This window comes from Saimiri boliviensis, chromosome 5 (genome assembly GCF_048565385.1).
Source record: "Saimiri boliviensis isolate mSaiBol1 chromosome 5, mSaiBol1.pri, whole genome shotgun sequence".
Classification (NCBI taxonomy): Eukaryota; Metazoa; Chordata; class Mammalia; order Primates; family Cebidae; genus Saimiri; species Saimiri boliviensis.
Window position 1 is genome coordinate 124,381,920 of NC_133453.1, and position 23,337 is coordinate 124,405,256.

Here is a 23,337-nt window from a genome sequence, read left to right on the forward strand (position 1 = left end):
AACCCCCAAAACCTGTAATTTTCCTCTAGTGTTATATTCTCAAGGACTCATTACGGACCACATTGATGTTCAAGTTTCTATCAGTTCTTCTGACAGCTACTTTGTATGCTGGGCAGTTACCTACTCACTGGCCAGATCAAAGGCGTGGGGACGGCCCCCGATCTCTGCTCAGAGTCACAGAAAGTTTGGAGCAGACAGGGTTTACCATGGGGGCACAATAGAGAAAGGATGCACCGTGGCATTGGAGCCAAAGAGGGGTTCAAACCCAGCTCTGCCACATGTCACCTGTGACCATGGGCAACTTACTAACCTCTCCATACTTCCATTTCTCTGTAGAGCTGTCATGAGAATTACACAAAAGCAATGAATTGCTTAGTTCGCCTGGCACACAGTAAGCATAAAGATGAGCTTCTCGACCTCTGGAAACTATTGTAATAAAAGTAGTTCAATAGCACACATTTGATAATCCAGGATGGAGTCTCTGCTCATCTTTATAACCACTCGGATCAACTGCCTGAGATTCTTGGTCATTTAAGGGTGCCTTCACAGTTACCATCATTTCCCTAGTCATCCTCTTCCCTCCATCCAACTTACACTGCCAGCTCACAGAAGCCTCTCCTTTCTCCAAATGTCCAACACAGCCACCCAGCAGCGCACCCCACTCCACAGGGTCACCATGGCCATCTCTGAGGGGCACATCCAGTCACACCTCTCTCCAGTCTGACCTCCTTTGGTGACCCTGATGAGTACTGATAGAGCCTCAGCTCCATGCCGGGAAGGCTGGCTCTGCATTACCTGCCCCTACTCACCTCTCCAGCTCAGCCTCACAGCTGCTCCCACACAAACCCCATACCAGCATCCTGGCAAGCTGAGCCAACCACCGCCAGTTCCCCAGACACAAAGGCCTTTGAAGAACTCTGCCTTCTTGAGCCACAGCACACACATTAAAAACCTCGGCCGGGCGCGGTGGCTCAGGCCTGTAATCCCAGCACTTTGGGAGGCCGAGGCGGGTGGATCATGAGGTCAGGAGATCGAGACCATCCTGGTCAACACGGTGAAACCCCGTCTCTACTAAAAATACAAAAAATTAGCTGGGCATGGTGGCGTGTGCCTGTAATCCCAGCTACTCAGGAGGCTGAGGCAGGAGAATTGCTTGAACCCGGGAGGCGGAGGTTGCAGTGAGCCGAGATCGCACCATTGCACTCCAGCCTGGGTAACAAGAGCAAAACTTCGTCTCAAAAAAAAAAAAAAAAAAAAAAACCTCTTTCTCTTTACCCCCAACTCTTTCTCTTTCTCTTTCTGCCCCAACCCCCTACACCCCATGCAACCAGGATTAGAAGGCTCCATCTGTACGTCCTACCACTCAGCTTCTATAACGCGCAGAGGTATCATGCCTTCTCTTAGCAGAGTGTCACCCCCAGAACACAGTATACTCTTGGTTAACAAATCATCCCACACTGCACTCCCCCTGATGACCCTGGTGTCCAGCACATGGCAGCCTCAATCAGGGTATGCGGAATGGACAGATAAACAGGTCACCAACAAGCACCTTCTTCTCTTAGAAACAAAACAGCCTGATACCCACCTACTGCCAATTTAGTTTTCACATGCCCCAGAGCACCTTCCATGTAGGCATATTTTCACAAGTGTACATTTAGAAACTGGATACAAAGGAAACTTCTAAAACAATTTGCTTGGGAGAGGGGGACACACATTACACGTGGCAAACAACCTTCAGCAAACCCTGATTTCAGAGATGCCTGAGAAAACAAATGCAGAATCTGCATGCAGTTAACCCAAAGGATGCTACTGAGTCTTTCAGCCTTTCTCAACTGGAATTCCTCATCTGACCCAGAGAGCACAGAAAATGACTGCTGTGAGTTTTCCCTATTCTCCCAGGCATGGTGCATGGCTGTTGCTATTCTTCACGCATGGGACTGCAGTTAATCCACTTCATACAACACTCTTCTCAGGGAATTAGAGCTTAAATCTGTTGCAGAACCCAGGTTGAGAAAGGGGGTGTGAGGGGGGATTTTCTCATACATTTTAATTCACTTTCCCTATCACTTAACAAAGCTGCAACTTCTCTTGTTTGTGGAGAGGCCAAGAACACATAGATCATGCTCAGCTTATTTTGCAAGGTCAAAGCTGTGTCTCAGTCCACTGACCATTTCCTGCAACAACAGCATCCTCAGTAAACTGAGGTGCGTGGGGACCATCCCTCTATACGGAAAGAAAACTAATGAGAAAGTAGGCCCAAGTCTACAGCACCACGGGCTATCAGAGCGAGAAGAGCCTTGGGAGAGTTCTTCATTCTCACATTTACAAACAAACGATTAAAACCACAAGCTACCACAACACACTTATTAGAATGGCCAGAGTCCAGAACGCGGACAACACCAAACACCGACGAGAATCTGGAGCGACAGGAACCCTCATTCATTACTGCTGGGAATGCAAAATGGTGCAGCCACTTTGGAGGACAGTTTGGCAGTTTCTCACTCTTACCAACAATCGTGCTCCTTGGTTATCTACCCAAAAGAGTTGAAAATTTATGTCCACACAAAAACCTGCACACAGATATTTATAGCAGCTTTATTCACACTTGCCAAAAACCTGGAAGCAACCAAGATGTCCTTCAGGAGACGAGTGGATAAACTCTGGTATCTCCAAGCAATGGAATGTTACTGAGTACCAAAAGGAAATGAGCTATCAAGCCATAAAAGACAGAGAGGAAGCTTACACACATACTGCAAAGAAAAAGACGCCAATCTGAAAAGGCTACATACTGTATAATTTCAACTGTATGACATTCTGGAAAAGGCAAAACTATAGAAACAGGTCACCTAGAGGAAAAGATGAATAAGTGAAAGATGGGATTTTTAGGAGAGTGAAAATACTCTACATGATACTATAATGGTGGCTACGTCTCATTGTACGTTTGTCCAAACCCACAGAATGTACCACACCAAGAGTGAGACCTAATGTAAACAACGGACATCAGGTGATAATGATGCGTGTGTGCAGGTTCATGAAGTGTAACAAACGCACCACTCTCATACGATCTACTGATAACGGGCGAAGCCATGCGTGTATGGGGGCAGAGTATGTGGAGTATCTCTGCACCTTCCTCTTACATTTGCTGTGAACCTGAAACTGCTTTAAAAACTAAAGGGTTTAATTTAAAGAAAAGAAAAAGAAAACAGAAACCTAAACTAAATTCATAAACCACCAGAACAACTTTTCTGATCATACAGCAAACAACAGGGCTGGCAATTACAAAACATGAATAACTTGACACTGTTACCTACATTTCTGCTTATTAATGGTTCTGCAACTCGACTGGTTAAATCTGTAATAAGTCATGCTGATTTCTGGGTATGCTGAATGGCAGTTCCTATTCATTCCCGTGTCTCCAGCACAGACCCTGGCTCAATAGCAGGTGTTTAGTAGACACTGGGAGGGAAGGAGGAAGAAGTTTATCAGCTTTTGCTATGAAAACAAATATAACCAGCAACAGGCAAAAGGGTAATGAGAGCAACTGGAGTGACTCGTTTCTGCAATTCCCTGAACTTGACATGTCAACACCAAGGTCGTCATTGGGGGAAACACAGAACACTTCGCACTGGTGACTATGGACATCACATGCCCTCAATTTATAGAGGTCTCTGAAGACTACGGTTTAACTTCTGGTAAATTTAAAGCCGTGAAATGGGCAGCAATTTACCAACGATGACTAATGATAATCCCTGCCATTTATTTGCGCTAAAATGACCTAAGTAGTTGCATGTGCTGGGGCCAATACTCATCATATCCCGGAGGTAAGTGCTATCAGCTTGCTTTACAGATGAGGAAAGCAAGACCCATAACAAGGTTTGATGACTTGTTCAAGGTCACAGAGCAAACAAACAGCTCTTGGTCTTTGCCTGATAATATATACCGCTTCCCCCATTCTCTTAACAAATGTTGAAGTGAGCACCTTCTATAAGTAAATGAAAAGATTTAAGCCAGGTACAGTGGCTCACACCTGTAATCCCAGCACTTTGGGAGGCTGAGCGGGTGGATCACAAAGTCAGGAGCTCAAGATCAGCCTGACCAACATGGTGAAACCCCATTATCTACTAAGAGACAAAATTAGCTGGGTGTGGTGGTGCACACCTGTAATCCCAGCTACTTGAGAGGCTGAGGCAGGAGAATCGCTTGAACCCAGGAGGCAGAGGTTGCGGTGAGCGAAGATCACACCATTGCACTGCAGCCTGGGCAACAAGAGTAAAACTCCGTCTAAAAAAAAAAAAAAAGATTTATCAGTCACAAACCCTACTATCGAGAGGCTTCCTTAGTGAAGGTTACAGACACACCAGACTACCCCCTACAGGCAAAACGAGCCCCAGCTAAAACCATAGGCAGCAGTGCTGTGGGGTGGTAATTATTAATAATTCTATGAGCATGCGCCAAGGCTCAGGTGGGGCCTTGAAGGAGCCAAAGCTTCCTCCAAGGACAAGGACAATGGGAAGAGGCTTTTCTTCCGATGAAACCTCATGCGCGTGGGGCACAAGGTCTGAGCTCTCAGCTAATGAGGCTGCACTTCAGAAAAGGGAACAAGAATAGGATGGAGCCCCACATCCCCAGTGTTTTGGAAACACAGAGAGATACCTTAAAAACAGAATGAATTAGCTCCCAAGAGCAAGGCCTAAAAAAACATGGCACTCCAAGAACATATATTCTCTCCCACCTGATTCTCAAACTTCATGCCCTCACCTTGCTGATGTCATACTAAAATAACACTGGAACTGCTTCTCCAAACCTTCCCTTGGGTGCTGAGTTGACAAGCTGATTGACAGAATGTGTGTTCTCTCGAGGGTCAAACAGTATTATGTTTAAAGATCCTGGCTGAGTCAGTTTCTGAAGCCACATATTGCATCTTAAAGATGTCTGACCCTTAAAAATAACTGTTTCCAAAATTCCCATTTAATTGCCCTAGGTTTCCACTATAAACCCACCACTCACGATCCTCTTGCTTTATACAAGTCATCAAAATATCCTAACAGCATATTAATTTCTAATCCAGAAAGAGCTGTGAGTAGGTAGAAAACAACAAATCAATAATCGGATCTGTAACTTGAAGTCCTTTATCATGAGCAGTTTTGGGAGAACAATTTTGCTCTTTGCTAAGAGAAACAATTCAGAGTGCTAGAAATACTAAATTATGCAAGTGAATTATTTATGAGTAATAAAGCATAATTTAGCATAATGTTACTATTTGAGTTATAAAATAAGATATTTTCAAGAAAAGTCACTGTCAGGTCCAAGGATAGCCTAATTAGATCTGGAGAACCCCCCACCACAGCTTCCACTTTCCCACCTGTCCCTAACAGCATTGTATGCCATCATTATAAAACTTACATCCCAGCACTTTGGGAGGCTGAGGCGGGTGGATCACGAGGTCGAGAGATCGAGACCAACCTGGTCAACATGGTGAAACCCCGTCTCTACTAAAAAAAATACAAAAAATTAGCTGGGCATGGTGGCACGTGCCTGTAATCCCAGCTACTCAGGAGGCTGAGGCAGGAGAATTGCCTGAACCCAGGAGGCGGAGGTTGCGGTGAGCCGAGATCGCGCCATTGCACTCCAGCCTGGGTAACAAGAGCGAAACTCCGTCTCAAAAAAAAAAAAAAAAGAAAAAAAAGAAAAAAAACTTACAAAAGGAGTATGGAAGAAAAAACCACAACCAAAACTAGGAAAGAATTCTCTGTCTATAAATCAAACATATAATCATCATCATTAACCTCTTTTTCTGAAACGACCAACTCACAGGTTCTTGAGCATGATCACACTCTCCATGACCTAGTTAGGGATGGCAAAATAGGCTTTACATTCACTTGTACTTTCTCATTACAAGAAATGGAGATTCCAACCCCAACTGGCCTAAGCAAAAAGGAAATGTATTGACTTATGTCACACACACCAAAATATGTCTAGAACAAGACTATCTTCAGCTATAGCTTGATGTAAAGACTCTGTCCGCCTGTATTACTGTCTGTCCTAATCACAGAAATGGCTACCACATGTCCTGGTGTCATACCTAGAGTCCAGCCAGGAGGAAAGGAGTGGCATCTGCGTCCACTTGTCTCTTATCAGAAAAGGACAAACCTTCCCGGAACCCACCTCCCCTCCCCATCCCAGCCTGATAAGCCTCTGCTCACATCTCACCTGCCAAAAGTTTTCCTTAGCCACCTGGACTGCAGGAAAGGCTGAGGAAGAGAAAAGGTAAAAGCTTTTTAAGAGAACAGTTAATCCAGCCTCCACAGCAGGTGGAGGAAGGGAGAGAAGTCCGTAAGTATGGGTTGGGAAGTCTGCCCTCAGGCTCAACCATGCAGCCTAGAGCCTAAAAAGCAATCCGTGCATATTAAATCAGGATGGTGGTGGCTTGTAGGGGCAGATCTCCAGTCAAAAGAAAGAACTGCTAGGTTATGTGACAGCTGATCCGTGAGTTGTATTCTCTGTATTATAGACCTGTCAAAAAGCAAGGGGCGACTTGACCATAGGTTAAAAGAAAACTCACCAACTAAAAATTTTTTAAAGGCAGTGATTGACTTACGGGGCAGAAAAGAAGATAGAATCATAGCACGCTACTCAGCTCATCATGATATAATTTTTATGCAGCAAAAATAATATATTTGATACAAATTTAACCAAAGACTGCAATACTAAGAAATTTGGAGAAGTGGAAGTGAAAAGCTGTGAAGGATCAGAGATTTTACCCTACTTGCAAGGTAACAAGTTAGTTTGCCAGTTTCATGAATGCTGGCAGAAGACATGAGATTGTTGGGTCAGAGACAAAGGACAATTTATTAGTCACAGCAATAGCAGTAGTCAGAGAATCAACAACATTTCTGCCTTGGGTCCCCATTCCCCTGGCCCTCCAAAGAAGTGCAGGTAAAAACTGCAGACACAGTGAGTTGTACTACAGGAGAGGAACTCAAGCTTAGGGAAGCTGAATTCTTCACACTGGGCAATAAGCACGCCTAATCTTTGCTCTGGAGGAAAGCAGTATCTCTGTCTTCCAAAGCTACAAGCAAACTGCCTTTTGCTCTGGAGGAAGACACTGTATCATCCAAGACTATACAAATATCCTTGAAAAAACAGTCAGAAACAAAGAGAGTTAGTACCGCTACTTGCAAGATGGCCAGAATGCGTGAGACCCAGGAAGAAACATCTCCCAGGAAGGAGCAGAGTAAAAATCTCCACTTGCTAAAATAGGTCCACAGAAATGCCAAAAAGTGATGGCTTTTAGAAATGGGGTTGACAAAAAAAAGCACAGATAAAATATTGGGAAGAGTTTCCTCTTGCATAAGAAGTAGCCATGGGAGGTGCATAGAAGGAAAAGGACCCATAGGGATCCCATTTTTGTTATCAACTTTAGCACTATTTCACTTACATCATGAGCACGCACTATGCCAATAAACAAAATCAATCTTAAAATATGTAGGGCTTAATAACAACGCACACAATGAATGTGTATTCATCTCCATATACAATTTCAACAATGTCACGAGGCTGAACATCAGAGGCCTCTCTAAAAGTGATGCAGTGTGGCTATGACAGAGTACATTTGGTGAAGGTGGCAAAACTTCTTAAGTGGCATTCAACTGTGAAATCCATGATTCAGGTGACAGCTCAGTAACGTTATTCCAAGTGGAGGTAAATTCTTTATGAATCACATACTGTGACCAACATCCTACTTAGGTACCCTGTGCTTTTTCATCAGAAAAGAGATCAGTGGTAAAAGGCAGAACCTAGTTCATCAACCAATAATGGAATGTTTAACTCTATGCAAAGCACCATGGGAAGACACAAAAAGTACCAAGACAACTTCCAAACCGTGGTTGCCAACAGCATCCACCAACTCTGATTAACAAACAGAAAAAGGATTTACATGCAGAAGAGTTCTGAGTTCAGCTTAATGGAAGACTGGCAAAACAAGCTAAAGAAGGGAATAGGAACCAAGGGAGGCCAGATACTGAAAACACAGCAGAGGGCATGACCAGATCACTCCAATGACGAAGCCACCACCAGCCGCTCAACACCTACCTGACTTCTGGCTGTGCAGCAAGCTCCCCACCGTGCACCAGACACTGCTGTCATCTCCAATGTGGAAGGAACCTCAGAAGACACTCCTGCCAGACTCACAACCCCAAGCAGGAACTTCTCACTGGTTCTGTTTCAGTTATGTGCCTTGGCCTGAGCTGCAAGCATTTTGAGAAATAAATTTCTTCTAGCCTCCCAGAGCCCTCCTTCCCCTCCCACCAAGACACAAATGGTGGCTGTCTCCAAACTCATGAAAGGGGCTCAAAGTCCAGTCACCAGAAAATTAATCAAAATTAATGTCACCTTGGTGGGTATACAGGATACACATAAAAAGTCAATAACTGACCTATGACAGATTAGAAATAAAACCTCTGTTCCTTATAAATTTCCTCGTTATACAAATTCCCAGATTCTCTTGGTCCTTCTACAGGTGAATACATTAATCTTCAAAATATTCTCAAACAGGAAAGAGCAATTAGGAAATATATTACTTGGAGTTTGGAAGAGGAAATAATTTTAGTTCTCCCACCACCCAAATTCCTCAGCTATAACTGTTTCTCCACTGGAAGCATTCATAGACACTCTGCTTTCCACATTTCCTGCAACGGACACTGAGCAGCAATGGAAGAAATGATCTTTCATTTTCATCGAAGTATTAATCCTGTTCTAATATCTTATAATACTAAGGAACAGATTATCTTCCTTTCAGGACTCAGACATGTGTATGCATGCACACACACACACACACACACACGTGCTTTGGAACTATGGTGTCCACTAGCCACATGTAGTTACGGAGTACATGAAACATAACTAGTCGAGATAGAAATGTGCTATACATGTAAATCACACACTAGATTCCAAAGATTTCACATGAAAAACAGAATGTAAAATATCTCAATAATTCTGTTTTGTTAACAAATGTGGGTATAATATTTTGGATATACTGGCATAAATAAAAATATCAGCAAAATTAATTTTATGTTTCTTTTTACTTTGTTTGACGGAGTACCTAAATTTTTTTTTTGAGATGGAGTCTGGCTCTGTCGCCCAGGATGGAGTGCAATGGCGTGATCTCAGGTCACTGCAACCTCTACCTCCCAGGTTCAAGTGATTCTCCAGTCTTAGCCTCCCAAGTAGCTGGGATTACAGGCATGCACCACCATGCCCAGCTAAGTTTCTATTTTTAGTAGAAATGGGGTTTCACCATGTTGGTCAGGCTGGTCTCAATCTCCTGACCTCAGGTGATCCACTTGCCTCAGCCTCCAAAAGTGCTGGGATTATAGGCGTGAGCCACCGCGCCTGGAGAAAATTTTTAATTACACATGTGAGAAAAATTTGTGACTAATTATTTTTTGTTTCTATTGGACAGCGCTGGTCTAGAGACTCAGCTCACTTCCTTAAATGACTAGCACTGTGACATCCCCTCCAACTGCCCACTCCTGACAGGCCTGCAGCCACTCAAAGGAACTCAGAGGTCCAGAAACTTCCAGGGAGGCCTGCTCCAGGGATGGGGCTTCCTTGAGGAAAGCAAGATGAGAGAGGTGGGGAATGTTCATAGTTCATGTTTCCCTAGCACATACCAATGAGTTCAGAGGGAAAGATACAGTTAGAAAAACTGACAGCTTGTGCTTTGTGACCAAATGTTACGGCTTCCTAAATTTTGACTGCCAGATGTCCTATATTTTAACTTTATTTCAAACGAACACCCAAGCAAATACAGGTCCTCATCAAAAATGTGGTTTCTCCAAAGAACTGCACGCAGAGCCCAAAAGTAAGAGTCAACCTGCCCCTTTGCATTTTGTTTGTTTTTTGTTTGTTTGTTTTTGGAGACAGAGTCTCACTCTGTTGCCCAGGCTGGAATGCAATGGTGTGGTCTCAGCTCACTGCAACCTCTGCCTCCCAGGTTCAAGCAATTCTCGTGCCTCAGCCTCTGAAATAGCTGGGACTATAGGCATGCACCATCATGCCTGGCTAATTTTTGTATTTTTCGTAGAAACAGGGTTTCACCATGTTGGCCAGGCTTGTCCTGAACTCCTGACCTCAAGTGATCCACCTGCCCTGGCCTCTGAAAGTGCTGGGATTGTAGGTGTGAGCCACCGCACCCGGACCCTTTGCATTTATATACACTGGATATCCATCGATTTATCAAACTTTACCTACATCAGCAGCTTTGTTTTTGTTTTTTTTTTTTTTTTTTTTTTTTTTGAGACAGAGTCTCGCTTTGCTGCCCAGGCTAGAGTTCCAGTAGCATAATCTTGGCTCACTGCAACCTCCACCTCCTGGGTTCTAGCAATTCTCCTACCTCAGCCTCCCAAGTAGCTGGGACTACAGGTGTATGCCACCACACCTGGTTAATTTTTGTATTTTTAGTAGAGGTGGGGTTTCATCATGATGGCCAGGCTGGTCTTGAACTCCTGACCTCAAATGATCTGCCAGCCTCGGCCACCCAAATTGCTGGGATTACAGGCGTGAGCCACCACACCCAGCCTATATCAGCAATTTATAAAGGAGAAAAGTCACAAATCAAGGTTAAGAATGGATTTAATTCATCACAAGAAAAGCCACTGAATTCTTCAGAGCGTTGAGCAAACTATCAAAAAACCCAATCTTTCCCACTGACACAATTAAGAACTTCATGACTTTGGCTTTCTTTACACAGCTATTCTCAAGGCTGAGTAATTAGACCTTGTGTAATCACAGTTGTGGCCATTCCCACTAGTGTAAAGCCTAATACCAGGAAAATGCAAATAGCAATGCAACTGAAATACACTACTAAAGTAAAGACAGGGCCCTGGGTAACGACTCTGAGAGACAATTTCCTCATTCATTTATTCAACAAATCTTGACTACCCATGTACCTGGTCCAGGCAAGCGGTGCCCCAGGGGTGGCTGGCATAAAACGGAGGAGATTGGGTCCTGCACTCCAGGCACTCGCAGTGTGGCTGGTGGGAATGGTAGTCGGCAATGGGGGTTGGGGGATAGTGGGCTCTGCCAACCACCAGGGAGACAGGAGGGCAGTGAGAGTGAGAGCCTGAGCAGGGAGCAGCCGACTCTCCCAGAGCAAGACTCTGGGGAGAACAGGGGAGAAATCAAAATGCTGGGTGAATTCTAAGAACAAGGGGAGCAAAGCCCCCTCTTCATCTCTCTGCTGCTGGCCTTCTGCAGAAAGGTGGATCTCGAGTCAGCACCCGCCATTCCACAAGCAGACCTGCATTCCTGGAGGGCAGCCAATCACTGAGCCTGTGTAGTCTGGGCATCAAATGTCAAGAAGCCCTTGTGGCTGCACTGAAAGCCCCATTCTCCGATCTGGGTTTCTCAGCCATGAAGCTGATATTTTGCTTTCCCTCTGTTTGACTCCTCTAGTTCTGAACTTGGGAAGAGAAAATGAATGTTACTCATTGTATTTCCAAACAACTCTATTGTAAATACAAACACACACATGTGCATGTACATACACGTGCTCACATAGACACACACACATGTGCACGTACACCCTTGTCAGACAACCCTGGGTGCCACCCGGCTTCTCCAACAGACAGCACTATGCTGATAGTCCCTTTCCTTCTCCAATGCTCATGCCCATCTCTTGGCAACCTGGCTTCCTTGCTTACCAATCCGACAAAATGTTCTCTGCAGGGTCACAAACTGAACTCCTAAACACCAACTCCAACGAACAGTCTCCACAACCTTGACCCTGACCAGAATGTAACATCGCTGGTCACACCTTCTTGAAGTGTTTTATTTGCCTTTCTGTATCCTTGTACAATCCTTGCTCTATGCCCTAATACCTAGAACTTGCGCACATGACCTTAATAAGCAACAAATACGTTGAGGAAGGAGCTGCCGGTGTCTTTGCAGATGTGATTAACTTTAGAATCTTAGATGGGGTGATGACCCTGGGTTATCCGGGTGGGCCTTAAATGCCATCACAAGTATCTTCATAGGAGACAGGTAGAGGGAGATTTGACACATGGGGAGAAACAGAGATTTGAAAATGCCAGCCTTAAAAACTGGAGCTATGTGGCCATGAGCCAAGGAATGCCAGTAGCCACCGAGAACAGAATCAAGGAAAGGATTCTTCCCTGGCACCTCTGCAGCAGCACAGCCCTGCTGACCCTTCACTTCAGCCCAGTGATACTGATTTTGGACTTCTGGTCTTCACAACCGTGAGAGAAGAGATCTTATTTTTATTTATTTATTTATATTTTTGAGATGGAGTCTCACTCTGTCACCCAGGCTGGAGTGCAGTGGTGCGATCTCGGCTCACTGCCAACCTCCACCTCCCAGGTTCAAGCAATTCTCCTGCCTCGGCCTCCTGAGTAGCTGGGATTACAGGTGTGTACCACCAAGCCTAATTTTTGTATTTTTAGTAAAGATGGGGTTTCATCATGTTGGTCAGGCCAGTCTTGAACTCCTGACCTTGTGATCTGCCCAACTTAGCCTCCCAAAGTGGTGGGATTACAGGCATGAGCCACTGCACTGGCCCAGATCTTGTTATTAGAAGCCACCAAGTTTGCAGTCATTTGTTACAACAGCCAGAGAAAATGAATACATTCCCTTCAACTTTCCGACCTCTATGTCTTCCATTAGTTCCTTATCATCTTCCTACCCCAAGAGAAGTCATTCTCCAAATTCTGTCCTTTGCCCTCTCCCATCCTATCTTAGTCTGCTTGGGCTGCCATAACAAAATACCACAGGATGGGGGGCTTCAATGCCAGGACTTTATTTCTCAGAGTTCCGGAGGCTGGAAGTCCAAGATCCAGGGGCCGGCAGGGTCGGTGTCTGGCGAGGGCTCCCCCTGGGTTTCAGATGGCTGCCTCCTCACTGCGTCCTCACGTGGCTGTTCCTCAGTGCAGAGGGTGGAGGCAAAGAGGAAGCAAGTCCTCTGGTGTCTCTTCTTCTAAGGGCATAATCCATCACAAGGGTCCTGCCCTCATCCCCTTGCCATCCTTATGATCTCATGTAAACCCAGCCACCTCCCAAAGGCTCGCCCTCCAAATACCATCACACTGTCGCTAAGGGCTTCACATATTTATTTGGAGGGATATAATTCAGTCCAAAGCGGTTCCTCTCTCCTCCTCACGTCCCAGGCTACATCACCCATCCACCACTCTGCCTCAGTCACCGCCCTAAAGCAAAATACTCCCAAATCCGTCTTTCTTCCGGCCCCTAAGTCACACTCCAGTCCCACGTTTCCAATTGATCATCAGCTGTCTCCTTCCCAAAGTACTGCCAGGCCATAACCCGGCATCTGCACACTGGAGACATCTCCAGACCCCTTTGTGCCTCAGCCTCCGCAATGCCACAGAATGCCCACTTTATCTCTCATCCCTTACTTCTTTTAGAGATTCCACTAACCCCACCCTCGAGGCTCTGGAACTCTTTACTCCCTCTTCATCCAGAAACCTTGAGTAGTAGCAGATACTGGTATGGGCCGGACCCTGCTTAAAGAGTAAGATACTAAAAAAAAAAAAATAGAGTTTAACATTGTTTTAAAACTCCAGCAGTTGTAGGTGATCAAAAACTGAAACCTGGCCAGGCACGGTGGCTCACGCCTCTAATCCGAGCACTTTGGGAGGCCAAGCCAGCAGATCACTTGAGGTCAGGAGTTCGAGACCAGCCTGACCAACATGGTGAAACTCCATCTCTACTTAAAATCCAAAACAATTAGCCAGGCATGGTGGCACGTGCCTTTAATCCCAGCTACTCAGGAAGCTGAGGTAGAATTGCTTGAGCCCAAGTGGCAGAGGTTGCAGTGAGCTGAGATTGAAATAATGTACGCTAGCCTGGGCAACAAGAGCAAAAACTCCATCTCAAAACAAAAAACAAAAAAAAAAAAAACTGTAAACCTAATGCATGACATAGCTTTTAAAACAAATCAACCTTGACTTGCTTTAGTAGGCATTAGTATGAATTCCACACATCCCAGGTAGCAGGTCTACCATATTCTCTGTTGATGACATGACTTAGAAGATACCCCTGGGCCTGCTTTAAACAGGACACCTTTAGGTCCACATGAGGTTGGCCAAGAGAGTGGGTTCCCTCCTATACAAGGAACAGCTGAAGAGCCTGGGGGTGTTCAGTCTTTGGAAGAGGTGACAACACAGTAAGCTCGCACTGCAGATCTGTCTTGCAGACAACGGAGACTGGTCCCATGGTTCAGAGTGCAGGCTCTGAGTCAAGTTCAGCAGAGTGTGAATACTCTATCTCTTATGAGCTTCGGAACTCAGGAAAGCTCCCTAACATTTCTGTCTTAAAATCCCCAACTACAAAGTTACCTCAGGGCAATGTTGCAAGAATGAAGTGTGATCATATACAGAAAGCGCTTAGCACAGTGTCCAGTATACTATGTGCTTGCTAAGTGTTGCTAAGAAAATACTGACTACAAAGGAGTAGTTAGGAAAAGGCAAACCATTCACTTAGCCATTAAAAAACTTTCTGAAATTGGGACTGGGCAACATAAATTGGGTCTCGCTACTAATGTATTCAAACAAAAGCTGAAGAACTATTAGAATTGACCTAAAGAGGGTAACAAATCTCTAATGATCTGGAAAGAACGGCACGACCAACACTGGAGAGCTAAAGGACTAGCGTCATTAGCACGGTGACTTTATCACTTAAAGGTACTGAGATTGACTTACTAAGAACTTATTCTTATTTCACCAGAAATAAATCATGTCTGTCCTTGCTTCGGGCAAAAAATGACCATCCTTTGTAATGCAAAATTCATTCCCTAAGAATGCTCTCTTTATGGGACATGTACAGTTTAAGCTTCTGCTTTCAGGAGACTGGTACATCAATTACTCTGTAATAAACATCTATTCAGTTCTGATACCACATCTCCTCATTCTCACTGAAGAATAACCTGGGATTAGATCCAAACTCTCACAAATGACTATATATACACATTACTCTTTTTTTTTTTTTTTTTTTTTGAGACGGAGTTTCGCTCTTGTTACCCAGGCTGGAGTGCAATGGCGCGATCTCGGCTCACCGCAACCTCCGCCTCCTGGGTTCAGGCAATTCTCCTGCCTCAGCCTCCTGAGTAGCTGGGATTACAGGCACGTGCCACCATGCCCAGCTAATTTTTTGTATTTTTAGAAAGACGGGGTTTCACCATGTTGACCAGGATGGTCTCGATCTCTTGACCTCGTGATCCACCCGCCTTGGCCTCCCAAAGTGCTGGGATTACAGGCTTGAGCCACCGCGCCCGGCCAACACATTACTCTTTTTAAAATACAGCAGAAAGTTTTCATTTTGAAAATGTACTTTGTCAAGTGAACAAAGATAGACTTCTGAAAATATCACAATGTCTCTAAGTACAATTAATTGGAATGCCAGAAATCTCCCTGAGTAAATAAAGGAATAATATAAAAAGTACCCAGGTAAAAAGAAATACAGATTCCATCATTTTCTGGAAAGAAAAAAATGGTGGTGAAAGTTTTTTAATCTCCCTGAATTTCTCCTTAAAGACATCAGAGACACTAGAATAGCAAAACCAAAAACAAAGCTAATACATTCAGAGAACCAAACGATGGAAAGGAGGGGGAAAATTTTTTTTTTTTTTTTTTTTTTTTTTTTTTTTTTTTTGAGAAAGAGTCTTGTTCTGTCACCCAGGCTAGAGTGCAATGGCGCAATCTCGGCTCACTGCAACCTCCACCTCCCAGGTTCAAGCTCCTGCCTCAGTCTCCTGAGTAGCTGGGATTACAGGTGCCCACCACCATGTCAGGCTAATTTTTTGTATTTTCAGTAGAGACGGGGTTTCACCATGTTGGTCAGGCTGGTCTCAAACTCCTGACCTCAGGTGATCCACCCATCTCGGCCTCCCAAAGTGCTGGGATTACAGGTGTGAGCCTGCACACAGCCGAATTTTTAACCAAAAAGAAATGAAAAATAAAAATGATGTGAAAAAAATGGTCGATATAAATCACAAGCAAAAAACAGTCAGCATACACACATTATAAATCCCTGAGGAATTAAATCAAAGCAATAGAATGGAACAAATACTCTAAACTGTAGTTCAAGAAAACTTTCCTGAAATAGAAAGACATGAAATTACCTTTTATCTAAAAAAAGTTGACCTAGAATAGCTACTACTAAGACATAGTTTGGCCAAACTCTTGGATCTTAAAAAAGGAGTAATTATTTTGGCATCCAACAAAAGGAACAAGTCAATTTTAAGAGAAAGGAAAATGAGATTGTCACAAAACATTTACAGTAATGCTTTATATCATAATATAATGAAGTAATATATTTAAGATATTTGGGAAAGAAAATGTGAGTCAAGAATTTTATATTCAGCCAAAATTCAAGTACAAAGGCCACAGGGGAAAAATATTATAAACATGAAAGAGCTCAGTAAATATTGTTCCAATGAACTTTTCCTGAAGAATCTAGTGGAGAAAGGGCTGAAATGAAGCATGAACCTAAGGACTGGCAGGGGCTACCTAAAAATATTGGCCGGGCATGGCTCAGGCCTGTAATCCCAGCACTTTGGGAGGCCAAGGTGGGTGGATCACCTGAGGTCAGGAGTTTGAGACCAGTCTGGCCAACAGGGTGAAACCCTCTCTCTACCAAAAATACAAAAAATCAGCCAGGTGTGATGGTATGTGCCTGTAATTCCAGCTATTCGGAAGGCTGAGGCAGGAGAATTGCATGAACCTGGGAGGCAGAGGTTGCAGTGAGCTGAGATTGTGCCACTACACTCCAGCCTGGGTGACAGAACGAGACTCTGTCTCAAAAAAAAAAAAAAAAAGAATGAAAATCAGTGGAGGAGGGAATAAAGGGTATCATAGAAAGGCATAGATACAATGGTTGCTATTCCTCTGAACTTGCCTTATTCAGCCTCTTGCTTTGTTGTCTCACCCGAGATCATTCTATAAGGTTTTAAGCATAAAACGAGCTACAGAATAATTTTTTAAAAGCCCATCTCCTCAGTTTTGACAAATCTAACACGTCAGCATATTTGCAGTAAAGTTATGTCTGAAGTTTTCTGCATATCCTTCATTGATTCCTGTCTTTGTCCAACCCAAGATATCCACTATCCTGAGACTAGTTCATTATTCCTATGCTTGTTGTTATATTCCACCCATGCATCCACAGGCAACATAGTGTGGTACTGAAGATTATAAAAAAAAGTAGGGTTTTACACTTGTTTTATCCTTTCAGATTCATCCATCTTGCTAGTTCTACTTCTGCAGTTCTTGGTAAGGCAGTAGTCCACCCTAGGGGGCATGCTGGGAACTTGTCACTGGTTGTCAAAATTTTGAACTGGTGAGATCATGGTATTTAGCAGGTAGGAGGGAGCCAGAGATATCCTAATATCCTGCAGTGTTCAAAGCAGTTATGCACAATGACGACTTTTCTCATATCCCATAAGACGTTCGGATAACTCAAATGACACTCATTTAGGTGAAAAATTATCTGTGCCTAGAACTCAACTCTATTTTACCTACCTAGGAGAGTTTGTTTCATTTTCTTTTGCATAGCTTTAAATATACACTGATTTTTCCAGGACTGTAACTACCATGATAAATCAAGAGAAGAGTCTAGTTTTATTCAGACCTTTATAGAGAGTTATAAACCACTTCAAACAATGAGGTCACCAGTGGCAACTCTATTCAACGTATTCAAAATACAATACAAATACTTGTATCCAGCTGTTCTTGGAGCTGCTACATTTGTGATGATTCTACATATGCATACCAATATATATGTCTACCCCTTACTTCAAAATGTCATAGAAAATAAAATGTCAGCAATACAGTATGACTCTTTTCTAACCTCTCTTAGATCCAAATTTATTCATTATATGCAGGTGTAAGCCACTAACTACTTAGCTGTATCTAATATCATCATACAAAGCATTTATATATTTAACTATATACAATGTTTTTCAAAATTACCTTCCTCTATTTCTCCTTTACATTACACTTAGGATATAGTACTATTTTTTTAATGGTGTGTATAAATAGAAGTTCATTTTAAGATACTAAAATAGGTATGATAAAATATTGGTGGCTAGGTTCAGTGGCTCACTATAATCTCAGCACTTTAAGGCCAAGGCAGGTGGATCCCTTGAGCTCAGGAGTCTGCAACCAGTCTGGGCAACATGGCAAAACCCTATCTCTTCAAAAAACACAAAAAAATTAGCCAGGCGTGGTGGCATACATCTGTAGTTCCAGCTACCTGGGAAGCTAAGGTGGGAGGATCTTTTGGGTCCCTGGGGTTGAGGCTGCAGTGAGCTGTGACAGCGCCACTGCTCTCCAGCCCAGGAGACAGAGTGAGACCCTCTCTCAAAAACAAAAACAAAAAGATATAAATATTAGTTATAAAAAGGGTCCGCTGGATCTCACAAAGCTGAAAAATGTTGTAAAATATAGATCTATTGTATTAAGACACTACAATATGTCTAACAAATATTCTGTTAATGGACATCTGTCTCCCTCCTAGGTTTTGGTGGGTTTTTGTTTGTTTGTTTGTTTGTGTTTCTGTTTTTGTTGCTGTTGTTCTTGTTTTTATGTCTTTATTTTATTTTATTTTATTTTTAAGTGTATTCATTATACTTTAAGTTCTGGGGTACATAGGCAGAACGTGCAGGTTTGTTACATAGGTATACACGTGCCATGGTGGTTTGCTGCACCCATCAGCCCATCATCTACATTAGATATTTTTCCTAATGCTATCCCTCCCTTACCCTCCCCCACCCCCTGCTAGCCCTCCCCTAGCCAACCATTCCCCCACTGACAGGCCCCAGTGTGTGATTTTCCCTCCTTAAACACTTACGAGTTACGTGCTTTGTAAATAGCTTTTCGATGAGTTGCCTTTTATCATTTTATATAGTGTTTTCTAGGCACACAGTTCTTAGTCTGCTTGAAGTTAAATTTTTTGAAGTTTTTCTTCGTGGTTTGTGCTTTCCGCGTCTTAAATCTGAAAGCCTTTCTTTTACTTCCAGGTCGTACGGAGAGTCTCATATTATTGTTTAAAAGTTTTAAATTCTTGCTTTTCAGGTTTAGTTTCTTAAATCACATGGAATTTATATTTGTATATGTGGGAGGTACAAACTTATTTTAGTTTTTCCATGTAGACAGCCAATTGTGCCGGTATCATTATTTTCCTCCCTGATGTGTGACGCTACCTCTCTTAAATATCCAGTTTCCTTATATGTGGCTGCTATTTCTGGATTCCTTATTCAATTTTCTTAGTCTATTTGTCCCTAAAAATATCACAATCTCAACTGCCCTAGTTTTAGAAGTTTTGAGAAATATATGCACCTTGTCTTTGAAAATTATCTTGACTATTCTTAGCCCTTTATTCTTCCATCTACGTTTTAGAGCTTACCAACTTCACTAGAAAAACCCTACTGGAATTCTTAGTGAAGCTGCAAGTATTAGGGTTAATATAAGGAAAAATGCCATCCTTATTAGATTGTCTTCCCAATTCTGAACATGAGATTTCTCTCTATTCAGATCTTATTTTATGCATTTCAATAGCATTTTACAATTTTCTTCATGAAGGAATTAGATTAATTTTTTCATTTGTTGCTATGAGAAATGATAACATTATAAAAATTTAAAATGTATTGCTGCATGGCTATTATATAAGAACACATTTGATTTTAGTATATGTAACTTCTACCCATTCATTCCCAACAACTTCGTTGGAATTTCTTACTTCTAATAGTGTCTGCAGAATCCCTTGGCTTTTCTTTTTTCTTTTCTTTCTTTTCTTTTTTGAGATGTTGTTTCGCTCTTGTGGTCCAGGCTGGAGTGCAATGGAAGGATCTCGGCTCACTCACTGCAAACTCTGCCTCCGGGAGTCAAGCGATTCTTCTGCCTCAGCCACCCGAGTAGCTGGGATTACAGGTGCCCTCCACTACACCCAGTTAATTTTTGTATTTTTAGTAGAGACAGGGTTTTGCCATGTTGGCCAGGCTGGTCTCGAATTCCTGACCTCAGGTGATCCACCACCTCAGCCTCCCAAAGTGCTGGGATTGCAGGCGTGAGCTACCATGCCTTGCTTCCCTTAGCTTCTCTATGTAGAGCTGACTGTAATATCCACAAGTAATAACGGTTACTTTTTTCTTCCCCAGTCCATATACAGTACCTTTCTTTCTTTTCCTTGCCCTACTACACTGGCTAGGACATCATGTATAATACTGAGGAGAAGTGGTAACAGCAGACATCCTTATCTTCATTCCAGATTTTAAAGGGCTGAGTCTAATTTACCAGTTATAACTGATGTTTTAGGTTAAATAACCTGTATCAGCAATTCCCATCCTAGTTTGCTCAAAATTTCTATCTTGCCTGGGATTTTTTCAAATGCTTTTTATACATCTATTAAGAGATACTATAGGTTTTTTCTCAATTTTTTTTTTTTTTGGAGATGGATTTTTGCTCTTGTCACCCAGGCTAAAGTGCAGTGGGGTGAGATTTCGGCTCATTGCAACCTCCGCCTCCTGGGTTCAAGTGAGTCTTCTGCCTCAGCCTTCCAAGTAGCTGGAATTACAGGCACCTGCCACCATGCCTGGCTAATTTTTTTTTTTTTTTTTTTTTTTGGTAGATGGAGTCTTGCTCTGTTGCCAGGCTGGAGTGCAGCACAATCTCAGTTCACTACAACCTCCACCTCCTGGGTTCAAGTGATTCCCCTGCCTCAGCCTCCCAAGTAGCTGGGACTACAGGCATGCGCCACCACACCCAGCTAATTTTTTTGTATTTTTTTTTTTTTTAGCAGATATGGGGCTTCACCATGTTGGCCAGGATGGTCTCAATCTCCTGACCTTATGATCCGCTTGCCTCGGCCTCCCAAAATGCCTAATTACAGGTGTGAGACACTGCACCCAGCCTAATTTGTGTATTTTTAGTAGAGACGGAGTTTCACCATGTTGGCCAGGTCACAAATTCCTGACTTTCTGTGAACGTGGTAAATTACATCATAAACATTCTGATTATACCATCCTACACTCCAAAAATAAATACATGTGGTGAGCATGTTCATTTATTTATTTATTTTTATATAAACACAAAGTGATTTAGTTTGCAAATATCTTATTAAAGACTTTTTGTATCTATATTCATGAGTGATACTGAATTATAAATTCTCTATTGCTTTTGATTTAGGTATCACAGTAGTAGTAGTCTCAAAATGATATAGGAAGCTTTCCTTCTTTTTCTGTAGAATGGAGTACATGGGACTGGCATTATCTGATCCTTGAACATTCGTAAAAGCACCCACAAACCCACTGTTGGCCTATATCAGAGTTTCTCAACCATGGGCACCACTGACATTTTGGGCCAAATAATTCTTTGCTGAGAGGGGCTGTCCTGTGTGCTGTAGAAGGTTTAACAGCATTCTAGCCCTTCACCCAGTAGATACCAGTAGCACTTCCGTTCCCAGCTGTGACAAACAAAAGTGTCTCTTAACATTGCCAGATGTCTTCAGGGAAGGGAGGGGGTGCAAAATCACCTCTGATTGTGAACTACTGTCTTGGTTTAAAATCTTTAATGGTCATAGACCATTCAGGTATTTTTTTCCGTTGAGCCATTGATGGCAAGTTATTCTAGTAAACTATGCATTTCATCTAAGTCTTCAACTTTACAGACATACAATTGCAAATAATAGTCTCATGTCCTAAATTTTCTCATATCACCAATTACACTCCTCATTTCATTTCTAATTACCTTTCACTCATTTCTTTTCTTTCTCAATCAATCTTACCAGAGGTAAGCCCATTGTATGAGTCTTAAACAACCTTTAATTTGTTGATTTCTCATATCTTTTTCTCTTTCATTTATTTGCATTCTCCAATGTCTTGTTTCCTCCTTATTTTTTCTATTTCTTATCCTCTTGTTTTGAACAGTTGTGGTCATCAATTTTCAACTTCTCATTGTAAGCTTTAAATATTAATATTTAATATAAATTTTATTTTTGAACTACTCAGAAATGTGTTGCTTAATTTCCCAACATATATTATGATAAACAGAGATATATTTTAGCTAGATTTGGTTTCAAATTAGTATTGCACTGTGGTCAGAGAGCATTGTAAAATACACGTTCTGAGGAACGTGATGAGACTTCTTTTGCATATGACGGAAGCAGTCATCTTTTACAAATATTCCATGATGTAGAAACTTCCTTGTTGGATACATGGCTCCACACTGATCCACTGGATCAGTGTTCTTGAAACTAAAGGGTTACAACTCACTAGTAAGGCATAAAATAAATTTGCTAGGATGTAACCACACTTCTTTTAAATGAAAAAGAACAGAAATTATCAAAGGGATTTTTTTTAACCTTTGAACAACTCTGAAATCAAGTATTAATAGCTCACAGAATGAAGAGCGTAACACAGTTCAACAGCAGCATTTTTAAATTTTTTAGTACAAAAAAACTACGTATTATAATCAAAAATGTTACAGAGTGGCTGGGCACAGTGGCTCAGGCCTGTAATCCCAGTATTTTGGGAGGCCAAGGTGGGCAGATCACTTGAGGTCAGGAGCTCAAGATCAGCTTGGCCAACATGGTGGAACACTGTCTCTACTTAAAATACAGAAAGTTAGCTGGGGATGGTGGTACACACCTGTAATCTAGCTACTCAGGAGGCTGAGGCAGGAGAATGGCTTGAACCCGAGAGGCAGATGCTACAGTTTATGAGGACTGTGCCACTGCACTCCAGCCTGGGCAATAGAGCAAGACTCAATCTAAAAAAAAGAAAAAAAAAAGTGTTGTAGATACGATGACACAGAGTATATTTACACTCTATATATTCTAAATTTATATATTCTAAGTCACATACGCATTATCTGTTATGGATAGCAGTCAAAAGTGAAAAGCACTGAATTGCACAAGTCAAATCTTCAATATTTTCATTAATTATTTTTTTCATTTTATCTATCACCAACTAGTAAAAGAGGTGCATTAAAGTCTACCATTGTAATTATGATATGTCTGTTTCTAACTATAATCCCATCAATTTTTTGCTGGAGTGCTTTGGGATTTTGTTGTTTGGCATATACAAATTCACAATGTTTTATCTTCTGGTGTGTTGAACCTTTTGTTTATATGGTAAACACCCTTTATGCCTAATAATGCTGTTTGCTTTCAAATCTATTTTCACTGATCAGTATAGCTACACCAACTTTAATTTGTTAGTCTTTGCCAGATATATCTTCTTCTATCCCTACATTTAAGGTATTCTGTGATCTTATATTTTAAACTTTGTCTCCTATTAACAGCATAGAGCTTGAT

At 42.3% G+C, this 23,337-nt stretch overlaps 1 protein-coding gene across 1 annotated transcript in view; it reads right to left on the minus strand.

Annotated features, from left to right (window-relative positions):
* The window catches only part of TMEM163 (transmembrane protein 163), a 274,558-nt gene that overhangs the window by 224,100 nt on the left and 27,121 nt on the right, over positions 1-23,337 (minus strand). The window lies entirely within an intron of this gene.